A 16,207-nucleotide genomic window follows, 5' to 3' on the forward strand; every position below is an offset into this window, starting at 1 on the left:
CCAGGTGTCATAATATTTTATCATCTGTTCATGGGTCTCAGAAAAATACGAAAGTTGAAAGGATGTTACTTTATGATATTGCTCAAGGGACAAAATGGTCTTATGACATTCTGAATGATTTTATTGATGTACTTTTCATGCATTGCATCCACGTGCATTGACTCATGACCAGATGGCGTTATATACGCGTATATATGTAAATATATGTATATGGGATATGGAAAAAGGTTATGGCATTATATACGCACCACCACCTGATCAGCTGGTACATGATGATGATGTTGCCTACAGTGGCTGAAATATGATTCAAACGGTGTTATATACGCATATATGGGTATGTATTCAAATGGTGTTATATACGCATATATATGTATGTATTCAAATGGCGTTATATACGCGTATATATGTATGTATATATATATATGGGATATGGGAAAGGTTATGGCGTTATATACACAACACCACCTAATCAGTTGGTATACGATGATGATTTTGCCCACAATGGCCGATATGATATGATGGGATGCCCTCAGAGGCGGATGATGTTATGAAACATATACCTACGCACGACATGACATTCACACGCATATGCATGACGCTGAAAGTAATTTATGATTTACAAAGTTATTCAGACTTACGGGTTGAGTCATGTACTCCATATGTCTTCTATGTCTCCTATGTATTTATTTATGTGCCTTACATACTCGGTACATTATTCGTACTGACATCCCTTTTGCCTGGGGATGCTGCGTTTTATGCCCGCAGGTCCTGATAGACAGGTCGAGAGCCCTCCAAGTAGGCCATCAGCTCAGCGGAAGATGTTGGTGCGCTCCATTTGCTTTGGAGTTGCGTATTTGGTTAGTATGATTTAGACGTCTATTGGTTGGTATGGCGGGACTCTGTCCCGACCTTTGTGGCACTTATGTACTCTTAGAGGCTTGTAAACATATGTCGTGTACGTGAAAGATTGTACGGCCCTGCCGGCATATGTTTTGAGTTTATAAATGATTATGTTAGTCTATTAGGCCATATGTCACATGTATATCATGATGTAATAAGAAAGGTACATTACGTTGGTACTAGGTCAAGTAAGGTACCGGGTGCCCGTCGCGGCCTATCGGTTTGGATCATGATAGTGAGTTTCTTTTATATAGGTGGGGAACTCGGCTACAAGTACATGGAGATTAATTACAAAGTATAGATATGGGATGGCTTGAAGTGATGCCTCAGCATAGACTCTGGATAGGCCGAGCCTGTCAGACTTAGCTATGTACCTTGGGAGCTTCCCCTTCTGTCCTGACTTCGATCTTTGTCTTCTCTGAGTTGGGCCTAGACGAGCCTCGAGGTCGGGAACTTTATTGTGGCTTACCATCCTCGGGGTCTCAAGGCATTCTTCCGAAATGACTTGAAAGCGAGAAATAAAGTCCTCTGATTTTGCCGCATACAGATAGTGTCATGCCCCGAACCATGGTCTGGGCGTAACACGGCACTCGGTGCCTGACTGCATGTGACCGAGCGAACCAACTGTATGGCTGAATCAACATGTGGTATATATATGAGCTAGAGGTAAATATAAAACATGAAAATCTACTTAAGAGTATGACTGAAATATCATAGATGCGGAAAATACTAAAAAGGTCTGCAAGTATAAACAAGTAGCCGACAAGGCTAACACATGAAAGCCTACTAATATCTAACTGACTGGGTTATAGTCTATGAAGCCTCTAAAGAACACTAAAAATACTAACTGTTTACCGAGACAAGGTCCCCGGTATAATTTATTAACTGAAATACTATAATGACTAAAACAAAAGAGAGATAAGGCCCCGAAAGACTAGGGCTTACCAATAGCTGATACGAGATGTCCTAGGAAGCAGAATCGTCAACCTGAAAATCAATACCTATATCGCAAGATGTACCCCGGGCAAAAGGGACGTCAGCACATTTGAATTGCACTGGTTTGTAAAACAGCTGAAGAAAAGAACTGTAAATACTGAAACTCAAACTGAACTGCTAGCTGATAAACTGGTAATTGAACAAGGAAGTAAGGATATGAATACTCCCTCTTCTGAATGATGAACAACATGTTTAACTGAATATTAAACTGTGGCCTCAGGACATATATATATGCACAACTGTGGCCTCGGGCCCAAGTATACGTATACATAACTGCGGCCTCATGCCCAAAGATACATAAAACAGAAACTGCAGCCCCAGGCCCAAATACAGGTGTTCAACTTTCAAGAATATAAAAATTAGGAACTAAGAATCATACTGCAGTACATGATACTGAAATAATGAGCCATAATGGGCTACATGATACTGGAATAGTGAATAGTATTAGACTGAGATGGGTACTCATAATAAGTTGATTTTTCATAACTGAAACTCATAGAATATCGAATGATTATAAAACTATGTCATCTAGAGAATAGAAGTTCTACTACTATTCGGGGAACTAAGGCATAATTACTTTTTGAGGAAACTGGTAATGGTCATAATGAATAGGACGTAGGGAGAATCATAAACATTCCCAATGTAAAGAGTTAGCCTTACATACCTTAACTTCCTGCCCTTGAGCGTAATACAACATTTGTCAACCCTCTCAACTTTAATCTACAGCAATACAAGTCAAAGGGATTCCATATTAGCTATGATGCTCATGTTTTGGTCACTTAAGCATTTTATCAAACACTTAGTAAAAATAAAACTTCATAGTCCTTATTAATGGTGTCTCTACACCCAACAACTCATTCTCTTGTTCCTAGATAAATTCTAAAGTCTCAAATGATTATAATCAACATTATTCTTCATCGCCCATAAGGTAAACAACACCCTTAACCAAAAATCAACACTCAACACCCCAACCCTATAATCGTTCATGCTTTTCTATCAAACCCATCAACTCATATCTCATGAACTAGGGTTTATAATCATTAAACCAATGCTAGAATCAATTAGAGGGTGAAGACATTACCTTTTTGAAGTTCAAACCCTTTGAATTCAAGTTCTAGGCTTCCTTCTCTCAATAATGATGTCTCAATCGAATATCTAATGATATGGAGGGTTTACCCTTGTTAGTAAGATATTGGGAAATTGTAATTAACTTAGAATCACCATTAAAACTTACCTTGGGTGGTGGAGGACCCTTAAGGAGTTAGGTTTTTGAGAGCCTTCCTTTCTAGAGCAAGTTTTTATGTTTTGGGGCTGTGGGGGACGAAATAAGGCTAAAAAATGACTTCCCAAGTTGTCCACCGCGTCCCAGTCGACGCGACCACGGTAAATCACTGGGACACTACCTCACCACTGCGATCGCGATAAAAACGTGGCCGGACCGCGATGGTTACACACCATTCTGTAAAACGGGCATAATCTTTTGCACAAAGCTCCGTTTGGGCTCCACAATATATAATTGGAAAGATATTTCAAAGTCCAACAATTTCATGCTTTGAGTTTTTCCAATTCGTTACACATTTTCACTAAACATTGTTGGAAGATAGACCTTCTACAAACATAGTCTATTTTGTCAAACCTTATGCACCTCACTTTCCATCTTGATTTTGAAACAACTATTTTTACTCATAATCATCCCGATGGGACTTCACATCTTCAAAATATATCCTTACTACTCCTTTAACTCATTCATACCTAAGTCGAATTTTACGGGGTGTTACATTATCTCCCCCTTGGAATCATTCGTCCTCGAATGATGGTTCTGGCTGCAACAACGGCTATCTATGGACATTAAACGTGTGTGATGGAGATATGAGAATACTGAAATATCATGAATACATGTATATCAAACTGGACGATCACGTGATCACTAAATACTAAGCTGAGTAAATACTGAAGGACATAAAGATTATAATATAATACCTGAATGGAAAGGTTAATTACCTTCCACATTTTCCTTTTGCTCTTCAAAGAGAAGGGGATATCTAGACTTCATGTCCTCCTCGGCTTCCCATGTAGCCTCTTCAACCTTTTGATTCCTCCAAAGCACTTTTACTGAAGCAATTTCCTTAGTTTTGAGCTTGCGGATTTGATGATCAAGAATAGCCACTGGAATTTCTTCGTAAGACAGGCCGTCTTTAACCCCTATAACCTCTGTAGGAACCACAAGTGACGGGTCTCCCATGAATTTCTTCAACATGGACACATGAAACACCGGGTGTACAGCAGCTAGTTCTTGTGGAAATTCTAACTCATAAGCCACTTGTCCGATCTTTCGCAGGATTCTATATGGACCAATATAGTGGGGACTAAGTTTCCCCTTCTTCCCAAATCTCATAACTCCTTTCATGGGCGATACTTTCAGAAACACCCAATCATCAACTTGGAACGCTAAGTCTCTACGCCGCACGTCCGAATAGGACTTTTGGCGACTTTGAGCCATCTTCAAATGACTTTGTATCAAGTTGACTTTCTCCATAGCCTGATACACCTTTGCCCATACAGAGCTTCGTACAGTGCCATCTTGATACTAGAGTGATAGCTGTTATTATAAGCAAACTCAATGAGAGGTAGATGATCGTCCCAATTACCTTTAAAATCAATAACACACGCCCTCAATATGTCCTCAAGAGTATGAATGGTGCACTCCACCTGGCCATCTGTCTGAGCATGAAAAGCGGTGCTAAGGTTCACCCTTGTGCCCAATCCCTTCTGAAAGGATTTCCAAAAGTTTGCTGTGAACTGAGCACCACGATCTGAGATAATGGATAAAGGAGTCCCATGCAATCGGACAATCTCTTTGATATACAACTTGGCATAATCCTTGGCCGAATCTGTAGTCTTCACTAGCAAGAAGTGAGTTTACTTGGTAAGTCGGTCTACAATCACCCAAATCAAATCATGCTTCTGGAATGAGCGAGGTAGACCTGTTATGAAGTCCATGTTTATCATTTCCTATTTCCAAATGGGAATTTCTATATTTTGAGTTAAACCGCTAGGTCTCTGGTGTTTGACTTTCACCTGCTGATAATTTGGACACTTAGCCACGAAGTCTGCTATATTCTTTTTCATATCGTTCCACCAGTAAACCTCCTTAAGATGATGATACATCTTCGTGGAACCTAGTGGATAGAATACCTAGAATTGTGGGCTTCTGACATAATCTGTTGTCTGAGCCCATCTACGTTTGGAACGCATAGTCTGCCTCTCTATCTCAAAGTACCATCATCTCCCCCTTGTTCAAAAGCCATAGTTTTGTGTTTGTGAATTCCTTCCTTCGGCTGCAATAAGTAGGGATCACTAAACTATTTTTCTTTTACTTCGGCTACTAAGGAGGATTCAGCCCTGTTCTGGAGAACTGAACACCACCATCTTCGGAGTCCAAAAGTCGAACTCTTAGACTTGCTAACCGGTGGACTTCCTTCATCATAGTTTGCTTGTCTGCCTCAACATGAGCTAAGCTTCCCATAGAATGCCGACTGAGAGCATCGGCTACAATATTTGCCTTCCCCAGATGATAGAGGATATCAACATCATAATCTTTAAGTAATTCGAGCCACCTCCTCTGACGTAGATTTAATTCTATTTGCTTGAAGATGCACTGGAGACTCTTGTGATATGTAAAAATGTCAACATGTACCCCATAAAAATAATGGCGCCAGATTTTAAGCGCAAACACCACAGCTGTTGATTCAAGATCATGAGTCGGATAATTCTTCTCGTGAGCCTTGAGTTGCCTCGACGCATAGGCTATGACTTTACCATGCTGCATTAATACATACCCAAGACTAACCCCTGAAGCATCACAATAAACAACGAACCTTTCGGTTCCTTCTGGTAGTGTCGGGACTGGAGCTGAAGTCAACCTCTTCTTTAACTCCTCAAAACTTTTCATGCACGCGTCCGACTATTTAAACTTGATTTTCTTCTGAGTTAATCTAGTCAAAGGGGACGAGATAGAAGAAAATCCCTCTACAAAACGCCTATAATAACCTGCTAGACCCAAGAAACTTCTTATATCGGATACGGAGGTGGGTCTAGGCCAATTCTTCACTGCCTCTATTTTCTGAAAGTCCACCTTCACACCTTCCCCTGAGATGACATGGCCCAAAAATGCTACTGATTTCAACCAGAATTCACACATAGAAAATTTTGCATATAGCTTGTGATCCTGCAGTGTCTGCAACACAATTCTAAGATGTTCTGCATGGTAAGTCTCGCTACGGAATAAATCAAGATGTCATCAATAAACACGATAACGAACAAATCAAGATAAGGCTTGAAGACCCTATTCATAAGGTCCATGAAAGCTGCTGGTGCGTTCGTTAAACCGAATGACATTACCAAAAATTCGAAATGCCGATATCGAGTCCTAAAAGCTTTTTTTGGAATATCAACTTCCTTAACCTTCAACTGATGGTATCCCGATCTGAGGTCAATCTTGGAATAACACTGGGCACCCTAAAGTTGACCAAATAAATCATCTATTCTGGGAAGAGGGTACTTTTTATTGATGGTGACTTTATTCAATTGACGATAGTAAATGCACATACGTAAAGACCCATCCTTCTTTCGGACAAACAAGACCGGTGCACCCCAAGGTGAGGCACTTGGCCTTAAATCCCTTATCTAGAAGATCTTTCAACTGGACTTTTAACTCTTTCAACTCTGCTGGAGCCATTCTATAAGGCGGAATAGATATCGGCTTAGTGCCTGGAAGTAGATCAATTCCAAAGTCAATCTCTCTATCGGGAGGGACTCTAGGGAGATATTCGGAAAACACTTATGGAAACTCATTTACAATTGGTACCGACTGGAGAGTGGGGATCTGAGCATCTATATCCTTAACTCGAACCAGGTGATAGATATATTCCTTGGAGATCATCTTTCTGGCTTTAAGATAGGAAATAAACCAACCCCTAGGTGTTACTACATCACCCTTCCATTCTAAGACTAGTTCACCAGGAAATTCAAAACTTACTATTTTGGTTCTACAACCCACTGTGGCATAATAGGACTCAAACCAATCCATGCCCATGATTACATCGAAGTCTACCATCTCCAATTCTACTAAGTCTACTGCAGTAAGATGATGATGCACTTTGATTGGACATCCACTATAGATACACCTTGTTATAACTGATTCTCCAATTGGAGTGGACACTTCAAAGGGTTCACACAACTTTTCTGGTTCTATCCTAAATTTCTTTGCAATATATAGGGTTACATAAGATAGGGTGGACCCCGGATCTATAAGAGCATAGACATCAAAAGTGAATATTGTTAGCATACCGATGACAACATCTCCATGAGCCTCTGTATCCTGATGGTCTGACAATGCATACAAGCGGTTTCGACCACCGCCTACATTATTAGACTTTGCTGCACCGCGCCCTTGTTTGGCCTTAGAGTTATGATGGGCTGCTGAATTAGTGGACTGAGCTGTATTGCCTCCATTGTTCTACTTTGCCGATGGGCAATCCCTCAAGAAGTGGCCTTGCTGACCGCACCCAAAGCAACCATTTGTGCCCAAATGACACAACCTGGGTACCTCTTACCACACGTGTTGCAAATAGGGTAACCAGGGACTCTGTAGCCCACACTAGCCTGTGATTGTGAGTCTACTGTTCTGAAATTCTGATTTTTCTTGTTAAACTTTGACCTCTAAACCGGTGCACTAGCTGAAGATGGAGCAGGTCCTGATTTTGATTTCTTGAAAAACTAGTGATTGCCTCCTGTTTGAGATCCCCCATGGTTGAAATTTCCTGTAAACTTAGCTCTCTTGTTGAATTCCCCCTCCTTCTCTCTCCATAGCCGCTCTTCTTCCTTCAACCTGTCTTCGTTCCCTTGAACAAAGGCAACCATCTTAGTGATGGTCATGTCATTATTCTGAGTAGATATATTAGCACAGCAAACAAATCATCTGAAAGCCCCAACACAAACCGCCTAACTCTGGCCCTCATATCACGTACCATTTTCGGAGCATACTTGGCCAGAGACACGAACTTGAGGTAGTACTCATTCACACTCATATCATTCTATCTAAGTCTCTCAAACTCCAAAGCCTTAGCTTCCAAGACCTCAATGGGTAGAAAGTGCTCAAGGAACGCATCTGCAAACTCCTTCCAAGTCGCAGGATCTGCATCCTCCCCTTGGGACTCTTCCCAGGTTTCATACCAAGTGTTGGCAACATCCTTCAGATGGTACGCAACAAGCTCTACTGCCTCAGTGTCTGTAGCATGCATCACTCGAAATATCTTCTGAACCTCATCATTGATGTTTTGTGGATCCTCATCCTTTTTGGATCCTGTGAAGATGGGAGGTTTCATGTTGATGAATTCCCTAGACCTGGAACTACCCGTCCCATGAACATCACTTGTTCCCTGCCTTTGAGCCTAAGTAGCAACAATCTGGGTGAGCAACTGGATAGCTCCACTGACATCCATGTCTGAAGCACTGGGCACTAATCCCGGTGAAACCCCCTCGGTCGTAGTGTCCTCCTCCTGAGTAGCATTAGTTGTCGCCCCCTGGCTAGTAGCTGAGGCCCTCCTGGTGTACTTTCTTTTGCAGGCATTTTTCTGAAATACGCAATTCGTAGGGGTTATAAAGATTCCTGAAAGCATAGCTCTAACTGCACGATATAGAGTATGAAGGAAATGGAACAATCCTAGATGTCTTGGTGGTCAACTGTTTACATGTGTGGTGCGCACACACACATAAATGAGACCCCATTAGACATGCTTCATAGACTCTCTAGGACTATTGAACCTAGGGCTCTGATACTAAGCTTTGTCATGCCCCGAACCATGGTCTGGGCATAACACGGCACTCGGTGTCTAACTGTATGTGACCGAGCAAATCAACTGTATGGCTGAATCAACATGTGGTATAACTATGATCTAGAGGTAAATATAAAACATGAAAATCTACTTAAGAGTATGACTGAAATATCATAGATGCAGAAAATACTAAAAAGGTCTGCAAGTATAAACAAGTAGTCGACAAGGATAATACATGAAAGCCTGCTAATATCTGACTGACTGGGTTATAGTCTACGAAGCCTCTAAAGAACACTGAAAATGCTAACTGTTTATCGGGACAAGTTCCCCGGTATACCTTATTAACTGAAATACTATAATGACTAAAACAAAAGAGAGATAAGGCCTCGAAAGACTGGGGCTCACCAATAGCTGATACGAGATGTCCTAGCAAGCAGAATCGTCAACCTGAAAATTGTTACCTGCATCGCGAGATGTAGGCCCCAGGCAAAAGGGACGTCAGTACATTTGAATTGCACTACTATGTAAAACAGCTAAAGAAAAGAACTGTAAATACTGAAACTGAAATTGAACTTCTAGCTGATAAACTGGTAACTGAACAAGGAAGTAAGGATATGAATACTCCCTCTTCTAAATGATGAACAACCTGTTTAACTAAATATTAAATGGTGGCCTCAGACCCAATATATTTATGTATATATGTGCACAACTGCGGCCTCGGGCCCAAGTATACGTATACATAATTGCAGCCTCAGGCCCAAAGATACATAAAACATAAACTGCGGCCTCAGGCCCAAATACAGGTGTTCAACTTTCAAGAATATAAAAATTAGGAACTGAGAATCATACTGCAGTACATGATACTAAAATAATGAGCCAGTACATGATACTGGAATAGTGAATAGGATTAGACTGAAATGGGTACTCATAATAAGTTGATTTGTCATAACTGAAACTCATAGAATATCGAATAATTATGAAACTATGCAATCTAGAGAATAGAAGTTCAACTACCATTCAGGGAACTAAGGCATAATTACTTTCTGAGGAAACTGGTAATGGTCATAATGAATGGGACATATGGAGAATCATAAACATTCCCAACATAAAGAGTTAGCCTTACATACCTTAACATCCTACCATTGAGCGTAATACAATGTTTGTCAACCCTCTCAACTTTAATCGACAGCAATACAAGTCAAAGGAATTCCATATTAGCTATGATGCTCATGTTTTGGTCACTTAAGCATTTTATCAAACACTTGGTGAAAATAAAGCTTCATAATCCTTATTAATGTTGTCTCTACACCCAACAACCCATTCTCTTGTTCTTAGATAAATTCTAAAGTCTCAAATGATTATAATCAACATTATTCTTCATCACCCATAAGGTAAACAACACCCTTAACCAATAATCAACACTCAACACCCCAACCTTATAATCGTTCATGTTTTTCTGTCAAACCCATCAACTCATATCTTATGAACTAGGGTTTATAATCATTAAACCAATGCTAGAATCAATTAGAGGGTGAAGACATTACCTTTTTGAAGTTTAAACCCTTTGAATTCGAGTTCTAGGCTTCCTTCTCTCAACAATGATGTCCCAATCGAATATCTAATGATATGGAGGGTTTACCCTTGTTAGTAAGATGTTTTCTAACTGAAATTAACTTAGAATCACCATTAAAACTTACCTTGGGTGGTGGAGGGACCCTTAAGGAGTTAGGTTTTTGAGAGCCTTCCTTTCTAGAGCAAGTTTTTATGTTTTGGGGCTGTGGGAGATGAAATAAGGCTAAAAAAATGACTTCCCAAGTCATCCACCGCATCCCAGTCGGCGCGACCGCGGTCCCGACCATGGTAAATTGCTGGGACACTGCCTCACCACCGCGGTCGCGGTAAAAATGTGGCAGGACCATGGTGGTTAGACACCATTCTATAAAACAGGCATAACATTTTGCACAGAGCTCTGTTTGGGCTCCACAATATATCGTTCGAAAGATATTTCAAAGGCTTGCAACTTTAATGATTTGAGTTGTTCCCAATTCCTTACAAATTTTCACTAAATCCTACTAGAAGATAGACCTTCTGCAAACTTAGTCGATTTTGTCAAATCTTATGCACCTCACTTTCCATCTTGATTTTGAAACAACTATTTTCACCCATAATCGTCCCAATGGGACTTCACATGTTCAAAATATATCCTTACTACTCTTTTAACTCATTCATACCTAAGCCGAATTTTATGGGGTGTTACAGATAGTCTCCGCGTTTCCCATAACGAAGTGATGGAAAATGATTCTGACACTTGACTCCTCGAGCTTCTTAAGGCGACGTGATACCGATGATGCGACTCCTGGCGTGAATTTTATGATAATCAGGCATCCACAGGCTCGTGTATTTTTTACTTCATTCAATGCACTCCCGATTCCCTCTCTCCGAGGTGAAGGTACCCCCGTCGGTTCAGTTTTTCAAAGATGCATTAACTGCGCCCGTCGGTTAATCTTTCAATGTCTCGACAACCGTGTCAGAACCCCCTATAAATGGGGGTGCCTTGGCATTGTTTTTCCTATCCCAATGCCTTTGTTGGCTTGCTTTCCTATTCCTTTTTATCGTCTTCTTTTATTTGTCGACCGCCGATATTTGACTTGGGCGTTAGCGTTCTTTCCAATCCTTTGCTAATCGACATGTCTCTTTTTCGAACCCATGGTCGTACCTCGGACCAATCTTGGACTGATCTGATAGGCCCGAGCTGTCGGGGCCCTCCAAGTTGTATGGAGATAATACGCCGAATTTTGGGGCCTTCGAGGACGTTACCATGAATGAAGGTCGGCTTCGGGTACCTGGGGGTCCCTTTTGATCTTGATGTAGATATACCCTTTAAAACGTATAGGATAGACTTCTGCTGAGGAGTTGCCTATACTCAGGCGCTGCCTCGAACCTTCGTGGAGCTTTCGTGATCGGAGCTTCCTATGCTTGTTCTTCTTTTTAGAAAGGGGAAACCATGAGACTAGGTACTCACCTTGCATCGAGTGATGGCGTTGAAAGCTTCCCGAAGTCCGACTTCTTTTGGGCGGGGATCCTCGAGGTAGAATGTTGCCTCGAGATTGGAGATAGTATGGACAGTTCCTCAAGTATTGGCTTCTCTTCGAATGATGCTTCCTGGATCAGGTCCCACTCCGTCGATCTGTATCGAGGCTGTTGACTTCCTGGGGCTCACTCCGATTAGGCGGGTTGTCACCGCTTCTCGTATATACGTGGGGCGCCTTTGGCTTCTTCGCAAGACCTCACTATTTTTAGGTAGATGCCCTTCCACTTTGGTATAGGGTTCTTCATTTTTTCCGGCGCAAAAAGTGTTGGCGCGCCCTTGCTCTGATCTATTAGTTTTACCATAATCATGGCAAGCACTTTGGGGTCGGCCCGGTAGGGAGTGGAGAGTGCTACTCCGGGCGCTTAGGAACAGTGGGAGTTCTCTCAGAAGACGGTGCCTTTGATAAGAGGGGAACATCTAGAGATGGTGAGAAGGTATTGTGGATGGAGAAAGGGGTAGCGCTGCAGGTGCTTCCCCCGGATGAGAGTGTTACGGAATCTACTGATGGATTCTTGAGCGTATACCTCTATCCTTTTGCATTTTGTCCCCTTGATAGGGTCGTGCTCGATTTTTGCTCGGAGTATCGGGTTACTTTGGCACAGATAAATCCGTCATATTGGTGAGTGGTGCTGACAATGAGGTTCATTGCGGAAAAGGCTGGTCTTGAATTAACACTTAACCACCTCGTCAGACTATACCGTCCCTTTTATCACCAGGGCCTGCTGACACTGAGGTGTCGTTTGTCTACACCTTTTGTAGTTGATGACGAAGAGGAAGGGGATCGAGAGTGGGCCAGTTAGTTTATTCGGGTCCAGACGGTCGACATTATCCTTGTGGAGCTTTTTCCATTTCCCGAAGGGTGGAATTATGCACGTGAACGGCGCGTCTGGTGCCTTTTCAGATTTTGCCTATAGCAAAAATTAGTTGAATAATAGCATTTTCTCCCTTGTTGCAACAACTTCATGGATGTCGGGCGAGGTCCTTGACCTGCCCGGCTGGGTCCGGAGGCTGGTGACCCATTCGACCTGCGATGAGCGTCGGTGGTGAGCTGTATTCCGTGCCAGATGGGGAGCAAAATACCAAGGTATGCACGCATGCTGACTTTGACTTGGCCTTCATATATTTGAGGTAACATTTCCCTCCTCTCTTTTGTATCGGCTTTGCCGTTTTTAGGTATTGGGCGGTTCTTCGGGATAACGTAGTGTTCTTCCAAAGGGGAGAAAAAGGTGTTGGCCTTTAAGCCGAGGGACGATGGCGATAAACGGGATTGGCACCCGCAGTGTGATGGAGCTTTTAGTGGTGCTGAACAAGCTCGTGTTTTCAAGGAGAAGGCATTGTCCGAGTCTGCTGCTCCCGGAGTATCTGATTCCCGGGCAGCGGTTGCTCCAAGTGAATATGCTTTGCTCGAGGTCGGTTATTCTGGGGCCGAAGAGGCAAGATCAATAGGAGTGTATAATGACTTCGAGGAAGTCCGTCGGCTTCACTTCGTGGTGAGTTTAGGTGCAGTTTTCCTATATTCCGCGTCCTCCTCCCCCTATTGAGCTTTCCTTGTGCAGTCCTGCGATAGGCTTATGTTTGAGTTGCTCCATCAAGGGGCCAGGCTTCAGAAAATTTTGGGCGAGGGCGAGTCCTTTGGGATCCTTAGCGAGGAGAAGGGGTTCGAGTTGCTGCATTGGCGATATGAGGCATACCGGAGCTCGAACTACGAGAGCTATTTGATGGAGCAGGTAACTTTTTGCAGCTCGCACTTTGCTCTCTTTGGCCCTTAAGGTTAACCCCATTTTTTTTATATTAGCTGTAGAGAAATATGGAGGCTTTGGAGTACCTCAAGGGCGACATTGACCGTGTCAGAACTGCTTGTGGTGAGCTAAGGGCTTAGGTGCAAGCTCATGCTTTAGAGGAGACAGACGGCTCGGACAAGGTCCCCGCCTTCAAAGCCCAACTCTGCTTGTCTTATGATAATGCCAAAGTTCAAGTGGTATGATCGGGAAACTTGAATCTGATCTCTCAAAGGTCAGGGCTGATATAATTGATGCCCGGGCTGAAGTGGCACTAAGCTGAACCAAGGCTGATCAGGAGATGGCGATTCATATGAAAGACATTGCGGACGCTGAAGCCGAGCTGAAGTGAGCCCTCGACCGAGAGAAGAGGATCGAGGAATATGTTTGTTGTAGATCCCGAAGAAAAGTACTCGAGGAGATTGGTGTGAGGATATTCGTTCTCTCAGAGGAATTGGCTCGAGAAAGGGTGCACGAGTGTGACACGCGGTCATTTCTTGCTGATGAGGCAAAGAGCAAAACCGGCAAGTTGTAGCCCCTTTGGAGTGGAGCGTAGAGTTCGCCATTTTGTCACTTTGTATTTGATATCTATAGAGCATGTCTATAGATGGAGAGTGCACCTCTTTTTTTGCGTATGTAAGATAAGAGGAAACGTGAAGCTTTATTTCTTCTGCATCTCTTTTCTGTCATTGCTTTTTACCAGGCAGGCTGGTTTCGGTGTTTGGCATGATCCTCGTAGGTCCGGAACTGATCGGGCATGCCCGAGGGCTCTTAAGTATGATCCTTGACGTGAGTAGGTGTTGGGGCCTCCTTGCTTTGCCCAGCTGTTTAGGCTTAGTCTCCGAGCTGGGCTTTGACTCGAGCTTTCCTGCCCTTAAATCATTTATGCCCGTGCAGATAGGTTGTAATTGTTCCCATTTCTTGCCCTTGGGCATTTGCCATTTCGACTATTTTGGGTCCAGTCTCCGAGTCGCGTTGCAATTCGAGCTTTAATTGACCCTCAAGTTCTTTCCTGCCTACATGGGCGGATGGCGATGGCCTCTTGCGCTTCGAGTCGAAGTGACCTTACAGGTGGGTGGCACCGAGGCTCACTCGGCTAGCGATAGTGGAATTTATGACATGCCCTTAGGCTATTGTAGTTTAGCCATTTCGGGTCTAGTTTCCGAGTTGCGTTGCGATTCATGCTTCAATTGACCCTCAAGTTCTTTCCTACCTGCATGGGCTGATAATGGTGGCCTTCATTTCTCGCCCTCGGTCATTTGTTGTTTCAACTTTTTTTGGGTCCAGTCTCCGAGTCGCATTGCGACTCGAGCTTTAATTGACCCTTAAGTATTTTTGATTTTCAGATCGGCGATAGTGCCTCTTACGTTGTTTTAGTCATTGATACCTTTTAATATGTGGCCCGGAGGCTTGCATAGTTAACTATTTTGGATCCGGGGTCCGAATTGGGTTACGATTCGAGCTCATTTTAATCCTCATGTTGTCAATTTTTTAACTGGCGACAATGGCTCTACCGATGTTTGGTCGTAGAGACCTTTTAATATGTGTCCTGGAGGCTTGCTTAGCTGGCGACAATGGCTCTTACGCTGTTTTTGCCCATGGGTTTTTTGTAGGCTTTGTTTTTCGCTCGTTAAGGTCTTTTGAGAGATTTTTGCCTGACCCGTCGTTGGTTCTGGAAGAACCTCGATTTCAAGTCATCATCGGTGATGTTTCAAGCACCTCGGAAGGTTCATAGCTCGTAGGCTGAGTAGGTCGAAGCCTTGTGATTTGGAGCTGACATGGTCGAAGCTCGCTTTTTCCTGTTGAGGGAAGCATGTTTTAACCAGTTCTTTCCGAAGTATATTCGAAGTAGTGGCCTATGATTTTTTTTTAGCGATGGTCGGGTGTCCCCGAGTCGCGTTAGTTTGGTTGTATCAGTCGTTTTGACCGTAGTCATATGTGTTTGGCCGGAGCCATTTTTGATCCCGAGTGATAGTTCAGGCGTCTACACTAAGGGTATGCCCTTTCGGGACTCTTACAAATGTGACGTATAGCCTAAACTTCGGGATTTTCATGCCTATTGAGGTCTTACAGTTTGTCATGCCTGTTGAGGTCTTACAGTTTGTCATGCCTGTTGAGGTCTTGCAGTTTTTGTAATGTAGAATAGATCTGGTTATGCCAAGTCTGCCCGCTAGGGGTCTTACAGTTTTGGGTTTTCCAGCGCATGGCGATTGGCGATGAATGATAGTCTCCGAATCATCAAATTTGTTTAAGCGAGAAGACCACTTTTTGTGAGCTTGGAGTTGCCTTGTGGGGGCTTTATGAGCCCCGAGTTCTGACCTTGGGGTCGTGCAGGTGTTGAATTGTTGACGCTAAGTCTCCGAGTATCTCGGGACGCAATTGGTGGAGAGGCCCCTGTCGGTGTATACTTGAGATTTCCTTGTTTGGAGAATAAGATGTTGAAAATATATCCTTTTATTGCTTGGTGTAGACATACATTGTTTCATTGTCGTGAGCTCGGCTCATGTGGGATCGGCTTCTCTGACCATTTGATCTGGTACATAACTCCCTATCGAGACTTAGTCTACCGTTTCTCGGTCCTCCCGAGGGGACGGTGCCCTTAGAAG

At 43.0% G+C, this 16,207-nt stretch overlaps 1 long non-coding RNA gene across 1 annotated transcript in view; it reads right to left on the reverse strand.

The window, feature by feature from the left end:
• Positions 1–16,207, reverse strand: part of LOC138886397 (uncharacterized) — a 30,059-nt gene that overhangs the window by 1,814 nt on the left and 12,038 nt on the right. Inside the window, exons 4-5 of the long non-coding RNA XR_011405113.1 lie at positions 9,138–9,193; positions 2,561–2,616 (exon numbers count right to left, since the gene is read on the reverse strand). This is a non-coding gene — a long non-coding RNA (uncharacterized lncRNA). The remainder of the gene's footprint in view (positions 1–2,560; positions 2,617–9,137; positions 9,194–16,207) is intronic.

Source organism: Nicotiana sylvestris, chromosome 2 (assembly GCF_000393655.2).
Source record: "Nicotiana sylvestris chromosome 2, ASM39365v2, whole genome shotgun sequence".
Lineage (NCBI taxonomy): Eukaryota > Viridiplantae > Streptophyta > Magnoliopsida > Solanales > Solanaceae > Nicotiana > Nicotiana sylvestris.